Source organism: Prionailurus bengalensis, chromosome A2 (genome assembly GCF_016509475.1).
Source record: "Prionailurus bengalensis isolate Pbe53 chromosome A2, Fcat_Pben_1.1_paternal_pri, whole genome shotgun sequence".
Lineage (NCBI taxonomy): Eukaryota > Metazoa > Chordata > Mammalia > Carnivora > Felidae > Prionailurus > Prionailurus bengalensis.
The window spans coordinates 132,058,187-132,068,752 of NC_057348.1; the positions used below are offsets into that span (position 1 = coordinate 132,058,187).

The following is a 10,566-nucleotide window of genomic DNA, read 5'->3' on the forward strand; positions in this document are numbered from 1 at the left end:
ATAGTTTAGAGCCACTTCTTTTTGGTTTTTCTGATGATACAAATTGTTTTGATGTATGACCAATATTTTATTGGGAACTTTTATTTCTATATATAACAAATGAATCAATTAATACCAGATTCAACTGAAGATATTTGAATTAGACATTTTCACTGAAGTCAATGGAATATTTTAAACTTGACACTCATTTAAGATAACAAATACCAAAACTATTTTAACTGACACTTTAAAATCTCACAGACTGTTTGTTGTATACTAAATTATCTCCTTAATACCTTGAACAGTGACCTCCTTGAATTATAAGGTACTTTTCTACAAATGGTTTTATTTTGTTTTGTTTTGCAGTCTCCATTTCACAAAGGACAAGTGGCCACAACTGTGCTTTTCTGTGTCATGCAAGGGCACAGGAATTTCCCTTATATCTGTCAACCAAAGTTGGCAGTTGGAGGAGAATTCTCTCAGTGGTGGGTAAGGGTTACTGCTGGGGGTGCAGAGGGAATTCCTCTGTCTCCGGGTGAAGAGAATCTCTATGGCTAGAGAATAGCTCCTTGTAGCCTAAACAAAAGGAAGACCTGATCAGTGGAATCAAGGATAGATATGTTCATTTATTTCCATGTTCTCCTTTTCCTATCGTATGTGAATTCTTATTAAGAAGACAAATATAAAAGTCTAAGCAATTACATTTTTATGCAAGAATTATGAGTTCGTGATTCCATGTATACAGTCATCATCATCTCTGCCTCAAATAATTTCTCATGGTCCTTTTGAATTCATTACTTTCAAATATCCAGTAGCATCTCCAGTGTGCCAGAGGCTGTACTAAGTGCCAGTTACAAAAGGGTGAGGGAGGCAGACTAGACCTCTGCCATCATGCGACTTACATTCAACTAAGAGAGAGAAATAATAAGCACACATATACTTGTTGAACTAATTAACTAGCTAACTAATGAAGAAGATACTTCTGATAATGATAGGGTGCTACGAAGCCCAGCAAAGGGCGTGAGAAGATGAGATGATGTAGGGAGTGGAAATACAAACTAACACTTCGAAAATTATTTTACTTAGCTCATTTTTTACAGAACCATCCTTAATTATAGGCACCTTAATTCTATATGGATTTTTGTAAAGTAGAATGCACTTATACCAAAGAAATAGGATAGTGAAGGGTTGGAAGAAGATGCCCTATAAGGAATGGCTCAAAGATAGGCTGATATTTGGATTATAAAAGAAAATTGTGCAAAGAGAAGCATGGAACCTAGGTTTAGATGATTTGGAAAGTTGTCACCAAATAAAAGGAACAGAAAAATTTTATGTTTCATATAGGAAGAACTAGATTAGGAATAATAAGAGAAAAGACAAAATTCATATGTATTGGACCTTCACTATGTACCCAGAACTGTATGCTGTTTTACAAATATTTGATATTGTTATGGTTCTTTTGATATTTTTTCTTTTATTCCTTTTTATCAGAGCGCCGAGTTCCATGAAGTTAAAAAACACACTCAGATTCCCACAGATAGAGAATGGTGAAGCTGGAATTTGGCCTTGAACCTTTCCCAAAGCTAACGTTCTTTTCTCTGACACCTCTGCTCCTTCCTGGTTTTGGCTTAATATAAAACAGAACTTTCTAACATCTAAAACTGCCCCACCTGGTGAAGTACTGGACTTCCCATTACTGAACCATCACTGAAGAGGTACTTGGGTGAGATTCTTGCACTGTGTGGAAAGCTACCCGTAAGGGCTCCTACAATCCTTAGAGACTGCAATTTGCACTAACTGAATTAGGAAGTCATAGTCTCTAGCACCCTCTCCAATTGGTAGGAACTATACACATCAGCACAGTTTACTTCACAGGATTAGCAAATCATCACCTGTTAGAGATCTGGTCTCTGCAGGATTTGGAAGCCTGTTCCAGAAGTGGGAAACCCTGAAACAGAATGAGACGACTGTATTAGACACCAAAGGGAAGTGGGCGAGCCCCATAGAAAAACTGTACCTAGTCCACAGTTTTGGCTAGGACCAGATTGCAAAACACCTTCCCAATTCTGGTATGGTTTTCATTTTCTGAGGTTGTAATTACCTGGTGAAATTGGGTCTAAATATTGGAGACCCAGCAAGAATGAAAAAAATATTTTATAATATCAGGGATTTTTGTTTAGACATTTTTGGTAAACACCTCATCAAATAGGACACAAACAGGACATTTCACATTTCACATTGCTTTTATCTATCAGTAATGACTGGCATTTCCACCTCCATTAAAATTATCAAAAAGCCATAATATCTTCAGTGTAATAACTGGTTCTTTTGAGTTGACAAAACTTACCACATACCCTTTAAGTCTTAGTTTTAAGTCTGTGGTGAGTTTTTAATTCAAACTAAACTTAAAGTTTTAAAGCCATTCCCAACTGTGGAATCTAACACTCAGTGTTCAGTGGTTAAGAACTTCATAGTTTGATTTTGTGCTATATGGACACATACGTATCTCTTTTTATTGGTGTTAAATGTATAGGCCATCAATGTCCTCCACTGACTATTTTCAACATGTTACTGAATTGTTTCAAAGAAGAGAGTAATCAGCTTTTGCTCCATATTTTATGATTTTTATAGAATTTTTAGCTTAAGTTGTAATTGAATTTTATTTACTTACGTTCTGTTTTGCAGGATTAAATAATCCTAGTTGCCACAGTTTCTCATTATTGCATCCATGAGTCCTGCTTTACCTTCAAACACAGTTTGGCCTTCATTGGCCCTCTTAATTACGTATTTGAAGACAGGCGACACTGAAGTTGGGACTCACTTAGCTAATGAGATTGGACCAAATCATGGCCCAGGGTAAGTTGGTTTGCTAATTTCTTAGAATTACTAGTGCTAGTCTGGAAACTTTAAGAGTGATGTAAAAGAGGCAAAATTAAGGTAGTTTGCCTTTAGTTCCACTTGAGTTTGGGAACCTGGCATTAAAGAGGCCAACCAGAATCCAAATGAATATTAATTTAACAATTAATGAGCAGAATACAGAATGCGGTAGGGAGGGGGGGCATCTTCAGAAAGGCTATCAGTGCATTTTTGTACTTTCCACCATTCTCCAAACTTTAATTTGTGAAGACATGTTTCATCACATTTTCAAATTAGCCTAGATTCTATAAATTTTTCTTTTTCATTAATTTTGCCTGCAAGGTATATACAGCTGCCAAATATTTCATGTAATAATTTTATATCACCAATTCACATATAATAAAAGAAAAATAGCATTCTTCTCATCCAAGCACATGCACACACATACACACACACGCATATATCTAGTGATTTAGGAAAAAAATGTTTTGCAAGTACTATTAGCCATGTATCATGTTGAAATTATTAAAATATAATAAAATAATGTTCTATTATTAATATGTATACTACTAATAAAAGGCTAACACTATATGTATGAAAAACAAAGTCATATTACCATCGTCAAATATGCAGGTGATTTTACCAATAAAAGCAGTATAAATATAAGTAGCATAATGCAAGAAACATCATTACCATTCATTAAATCAACAAATATTTATATTTTTCCTAGATGTTCTGTTAGGATATGGGAACATACTGATGAATAAAACTGTTCCTGCAATTGAAAATCTCACCTTCCAGCAGAGAAAGAGACATAAACAGATGATTTTTAAAACAATGTGCTATAATGGCTCTCAAAGAGTGGTCTGCAGACCAGCATCAGTAGCATCCCCTAGGAACTTAGACTTGCAAATTCTGTTTGCACTGCAGACCTACTGAATCAGAATCTCTCCACAGGATATTGATAAAGTTTGAGAACCACCTTGCTACATTTTTACGTAATCCATAGTGAGTAAAATATATGAATACAGATGCTGTTGCTTAGGGGACCTTTAAAAGTGTGACACAGAGAGTATCAAGTCTCTCAAATAATGATGATCTATTTTCAGCTCTTTCCTCTGGCGGAATGAGACTTTTTCTGATAATGGGAATGTAAGAGATACCTTAAAGTAGGGTACAGAGATGCCCAATCAGAAGATACCCTTCCAAGATGGGTAGGTGATTGGAACCAGAAAGCATATATCTTGCTGTGCTCCCTTGACCTAGTTACTTACCTGGGTTTATAAAAATGAACTTGGGAACTTTCAGCAGTGCATAAATGGACTGAATCTAAATACCTCCTGAGGCACAAAATGCCAATAAGAACTGTTCTGTCTCACAACAAGACAGACAGAGACCACAGGTGGTGAGGGTGAAGATGCCCCAGAGAGAAGGCCCAACACTTCAGTGTCAAGTCAGACTAATGCCAATAGTCCTCAGAGGCCACAAATGGACCTTGACAGGAACAGACACATATTCTGAACCTGGCTTTGCTTACCTGGTGGTAGATGCAAGTCCTCAGGGTAATATAGAAAGAACCCAACAGAAAATACTGCACCATTTTGGGCCGAGTCACATTTCTTCAGACCAAGAAGCACACTTTACAGCCCATAAATGTCCAATAACGGGCAAAGAAATGTCATCCTTCAAGGGATGGTTTGATAGAAAATTAGAAAGGGTAACTGAAATATTTGTTTTCTGAAATGGGGGGCAGGTAAAGACCTAAAGGGAAGGCTTACACAACTTCACAAGTGTGTGCTCACACTCAGTAGGAGAGAAGGTTAAGAGAGGATCTCCATTAGATTCCTCAGCTTTCTAAAGGATATGAGGAAGAGGAGGTGGGTAGGACACTAGCAGGACTATATAATCCTTCCCACAGGAGGAGGGTATTGGGATGAAGATACTTTTCTCATTCTCCCCCCAAAGTACTTCAACTTTCCTTTTTCCTACCAGATGCAGTAGTAAACCAGGGCTGTCGCTGTGGGCACTGGAAAGAGCGATGATCCCTCAGTAGAAACTGGAACTATACCTTTGAAAATTTATGTCAGGAGGCACCTGGGTGGCTCAGTCGGTTGGGCATCCAACTTCGGCTCAGGTCATGATCTCGCGGCCTGTGAGTTCGAGCCCCTTGTCAGGCTCTGTGCTGACGGCTCAGAGCCTGGAGCCTGCTTCGGATTCTGTGTCTCTCTCTCTCTCCTACCCTCCCCCGTTCATGCTCTGTCTCTGTCTCAAAAATAAATAAACATTTAAAAAAATTTTTTTTTCAACGTTTATTTATTTTTTGGGGGGACAGAGAGAGACAGAGCATGAACGGGGGAGGGGCAGAGAGAGAGGGAGACACAGAATCGGAAACAGGCTCCAGGCTCCGGGCCATCAGCCCAGAGCCTGACGCGGGGCTCGAACTCACGGACCGCGAGATCGTGACCTGGCTGAAGTCGGACGTTTAACCGACTGCGCCACCCAGGCGCCCCAAAAAATTTTTAAAAATTAAATTTATGTCAGAATTTCTGGGCCTGATGAGGTGAACTTTGCATTTATCCCATCGGGCAAAACTGGGTTGACAGTCAACTGGGTTGATTAGTGGTCAAGATAGCCCATTAGTTCTGTCCTTACTCTATATGAAAAGAAGTAGGCTGAGCAGGAGGCACTTGTTGGACTAAGATGGTCAGTATTGCTTCTGCAATCTGGACTGGCATCATGGCTGAACTTAACATCCTTCCCAAAGGTGAAAAAATTTAGATTTGAATTTAGTACAGAAGGAAAAATAGTCACTAAGAGAATGAACAAATGGATTATTCAATGAGGAAAATCCAATATTATATTGCTTCCTCAAAAGGCTCATAGCAAGAGATGATATCATCTCCTAATTTAATTATGCCAAATATCTGAAAGGATGAAGCCACTTCTGCTTTCAGAATCTTGTAAGAGTGAATAGAAGTCTGCAAACCTGAGTGGCATCTCAGGCAGATGGGAGACATTTTGGTCATACAATATATAATGATGGACTGGACTAATTGTTAATGACTGAGTAGTAGTCCAGTATTGTGCTAATATCTCTTGACCAGTTTTTTCAGTTTATATCTACTACCGTCCTGTGAAATGTTGTAACACTGGCACTGTTGGTAGGATTGTAGTCCTGATATTGGTGGTCAAGGGTGTTGGGAAACTAGTTAAAGCCTCCTCAGCATGTAATACTTGTGGAAAATGACTGGCCTGAGAGAGAACTGCATTTAGCTAACCATCAGCAAATTCCTACCCTAAATTGTTCTACACAAATTCATCACAAGATACAAATAGTGGTAAATCTAAGGACAAAAATATGAAAATGTATGTAATGGCTTTATAGGATGGATTAACTTTTTCTTAAAATCTATCCTTACCCCCACATCATCTCCTCCAAATGTTAGGCATATTTATAATGATACTATTGCTGTGTCTGCTATATTAAATGTAGATGCCCAGACAAAAATAATTGTTTTGTTTTAAGACAGCCATGGCCAAATGCTGGTTGTGACCTGTGTGGTAAAGAATTTGGCATGGCCTGAAGGTCGGGCCTTTGCCTTCAGTTCCTAGGAAGTAATCTATGTCATAAGTGATAGAAGTGTCCTTGTTTAGTGTGGGGACTGGCCACACTGGATCTTAATGTGTAGTCTAGGGCACAAACAACATCCTAGGGTGCAGGCTGGCCATGCCAGAAAGGCCAGCAACGTAACTGAGAGTAGGGGCTTTGGATCACACAGTATCAATTAGCCTCGAGACTGAAGTCTAGCACATGGGAAATCAATCAAACAATCTCTGAATCATACCTACAAAATGAAGTCCCAATAAAGATTTTGAACACCAAAGCTTGTCTAAGCTTTCCTGGTTGACAATGCTTCATGTATATTGTCACACATCAGTGCTGGGACAGTAACATATCTTGATTCCATGGGGAGAGGACAGTGAGGGCTTCATATCTGGAAACTTACTGGACTCTGCTCTATGTGTCTCTTCCTTTGATTTTAATACTTTCAATCCATATTATTTTTCTACGATAAACTGTAACTAAGAGTGTAATAGTTTTTGGTGAGTTCCATTAGTACTTCTAGTGAATTATCAAAACTGAGGGGGCCCGGGTGGCTCTGTCAGTTAAGTGTCCAACTTGGGCTCAGGTCATGATCTTGTTGTTCTTGAGTTCAAACCCCATATGGGGCTCTACACTGACTGTGCAGAGCTTGCTTGGGATTCTCTCTCTCTCTCTCCCTCCCTCTTTCTTTCTTTCTTTCTTTCTTCTTTCTTTCTCTCTCTCTGTCCCTCCCCCACTTGCACTCTCTCTCTCTCTCTCAAAAATAAATAAACTTTGAAAAAAACTGAGGGTGACTTTGGGAACACACTGATCATATATTTGGTGTTAGAAATGAAGGTAGCCTTGGAAACAGTGCCCTCTAATTGTACAGTTGGCTTTACCTCCTCAGAATTCTTTATTTTTTGTGATTATTTATGATAAATGTATGAAATTTTCATGGTACATTGTGAGATCAGTGACTTTAAAATCCTAAGTAAAAGATCGCATTGAGGCATTTATATAGGGGTATTTGGCCTGTATAGAACTTACCAAAAAAACCAAACCAAACAAAAAAACCCACCAGCATAAAGATTCATGGCGTAGCCTGGAGTCAACAAGGCTAGGAAGCAGTCGCTCTTCTAGAATTTTGTCTGAGCATACTCTGTACCGGTAGAGCAAAGAAAAAAGAGCTGGAAACCCAGAGGATATACAATTATGCTTGAGGGACTTCATTGGGAGCTTTCCAGGGTTATAATGACATTTATGACATTTATGTGTGCATGCATGTTTGTCCGTTCAAATGGCAATTCTATGCCAGAAGATAAGTTATATGTGGAGTCCTAGGATCTGGTTTTGATGAGTAGCTACAATATATATAACATCAGTGAGCGCAATTCTTGGCAAGACTTGGACAAGTCCCTTAAGTCTGCTTTGATTTAGTTAATTGGGATAGTATCTACTCTGCCTGCCAACTTCAGCAATGTTGTTGTGAGGCTCAGAAAACACAATGTCAAAGCAATTTATAAACTGAAAAGTCCCATGTAAGTAAGATCTTAATATTCTGTGCCTTTGACAGTGCATTTCTCATTTGCTTTCCCCAGGAAAAAAGCTCTTGGAACCCTAAACTACCTCGCCTACATGCATTTGAAGAAACTTTTATAGTTTTATCTAATTTGTTTACACTCCTCAGTGGGATTTGATTTGAAGGAAAAATTCTGCTGCTTTAAATATTTTTTAACATTCTTTAAAACATTCTGGACTGAAATGTGGCATATGATTAATCCTTATGTAATTTTCTTCTTAACCTAAATCCTTTTCTTTCAGCACATGTCTTCAATGAATTGTGGCTTTTTTTTTCTGCAATAGGCTTCATTTAATAAATTTTCTACTATGTTTATAACCAGATACAGTACTAAGTGGCCTCATTCATTTATTAAAATGCATTTATTCAATACATATTTATTAGGTCCTGTCCATATACGATACACAATCTATGAGGCCTCTAGAGAAACAAAAGAATTGGTCCTTGCTTTAAAGGAGCTTAGAATCTAATGGAAACTATTCAGAAAAATACACGAAGATATTTTCGTTAATAAGTATAAACAAAGTGCAGTGGGGGCTTGGGAGGAGTAATCAAACCTGCCCCCAGGTTAGCAAGGAGGGAGTGCAATCTAGGCAAAGGATACACCATACTCATGGCAAATTCTGGGAACTGCAGGACAGTAATGTTGAAGAGTGAAATCTGGGTGTGGAGGTAGGAAGAAAGGACAAGGTGTAGAAAAAGGCAAACTGAGACCAGAGGTGGAAGCAGCAGACACAATGGCCTTTTGGGATGAGCAGATTTTAGATTTCATTCTGCATTTATGCAGAGCTATAGGAAAATTTTGAACATGATAGCAATTCCTTCCCAACCTATTTGGGTTTTAATATGTATCATATAAATCAATATCTTATGTGTGAGATCATATTTGTTTTCAGTCACAAAAGTATGTGTCAGATGAACGAATGGATGGAAGGATGGATGCATGTTGTTCCCCAGATCTCAAACCTTTCCATTACTACAGCACACATATTACTTTGTACAATTCCATTCACCTTAGCATTAAAATACTTAGAAATAAATTTAATCAAGGAGATGAAAGATCTGGATGCTAAGAACCATAAGATGTTGATAAAAGAAATTGAAGACACAAATGGAAAGATGTCCTGTGTTCGTGGATCAGAAGAATTAATATTGTGAAAATGTCCAAAACATAAGAAATAACAAGTGTCGGTAAGGATGTGGAGAAAAAGGAACGTTTGTGCACTGTTGGTGGGAGTGTAACTCAGAGCAACCTTTATGGTAGACAAAACGGAACTACCATATGACCCAGCAATTATACTTTTGGATATTTACCCAAAGGAAATGACACACTAACTTGAAAAGATACATGCACTGCCTTGTTCAATGCAGCATTATTTACAATAGCCAGGATAAGGAAACATCCTAAGCGTCAATCAAGGGATGATCAGAGATACAGAGCACAGATTGGTGGTTACCAGGGTGGGAAAATGGGTAAAAGAGGTCAAAAGGTACAAACCACCAGAGATAAAATAAATAAGTCACAGGGATGTAATACACAGCACAGCAACTATAGTTAATAATATCCTATTATATATTTGAAAGTTTCTAAGAGAGTAAATTTTAAATGTTCTCATCACAAATAATAAATTGTAATTATGTGAGATGATGGAAATTTTAAATAACCTTATTTTGATTATCATTTTGCAATATCCAAGTGTACCAAATCAACTCTTTGAACACCTTAAGCTTACATAATGTTATATGCCAATCATACATCAGTAAAGCCCGGAAAAGTAATTTATCTTTAAATATTCACCTAAATTTGACAACCTAAAGCATAGGATGATTAGCAATTATATTTCAGTTTTTTTTTACCAGATGATAAAATTAAGGTTTCAGGAAAATGTGTCCTATTTCTTTTATGCCTTAAGATGCCGTTATCCTCCAAAATGCAAACACACACACACACACACACACACACACACTGACTTCTGCCCTGAGGTTACTTGCTGTTCAATTTGCAAGGCACAGACCTGCTCCTGGGCTATATACTGGGGTACAGGCCTCTGCGCAGGTGGCTTTGCCCTCCCGTTACTGGGACCATAGTCAGGCTTTCTCATCTATCCAGTAACTTTCTTTTTATAATTGCATCATCACTTCTTTTCTTTGTGTTCAAGGCTCTGGCCGCTGATCACCATCTGTAAGGAAAAAGTCTCATTTTTCCATTATTATACACACAGCCCAGTCCCTTTATTCTTTTTTTTTTCAACATATACTCTCACTCCCCTTCACCCTTTTTCTTACTCTTATTGTCTCTTCTTTTATCACAGTTCCTTTTTGCCTGACAGTGTCTCATAAAATTCACTGGGGTTAAATCTTTTGATGATTCTTCTTCAAGTGCTTCCTCTGCCCAAATTATATGACATTTTTGTCTTAGATTTGTTTTATATTTTCACTGGATTCAAAATTCCGTGAGTTTTTCACATTGCTATCCTGGTACTCTGTGTTTTTCCTGCCCATTTTAATTAATTGCCTGATTATTGAACAAATATTCTTCAATTAAACCTTTCTAAATCCACCTGGC

General features: G+C 37.9%; 1 long non-coding RNA gene across 1 annotated transcript; it reads left to right on the forward strand.

The window, feature by feature from the left end:
- Nucleotides 1-251: 251 nt before the first annotated feature.
- On the forward strand, nucleotides 252-5,012 carry LOC122486464. The gene is made up of 3 exons (XR_006298169.1): nucleotides 252-464; nucleotides 2,665-2,835; nucleotides 4,828-5,012. It is a non-coding gene; the product is annotated as an uncharacterized LOC122486464 (long non-coding RNA).
- The last annotated feature ends 5,554 nt before the right edge of the window (nucleotides 5,013-10,566 follow it).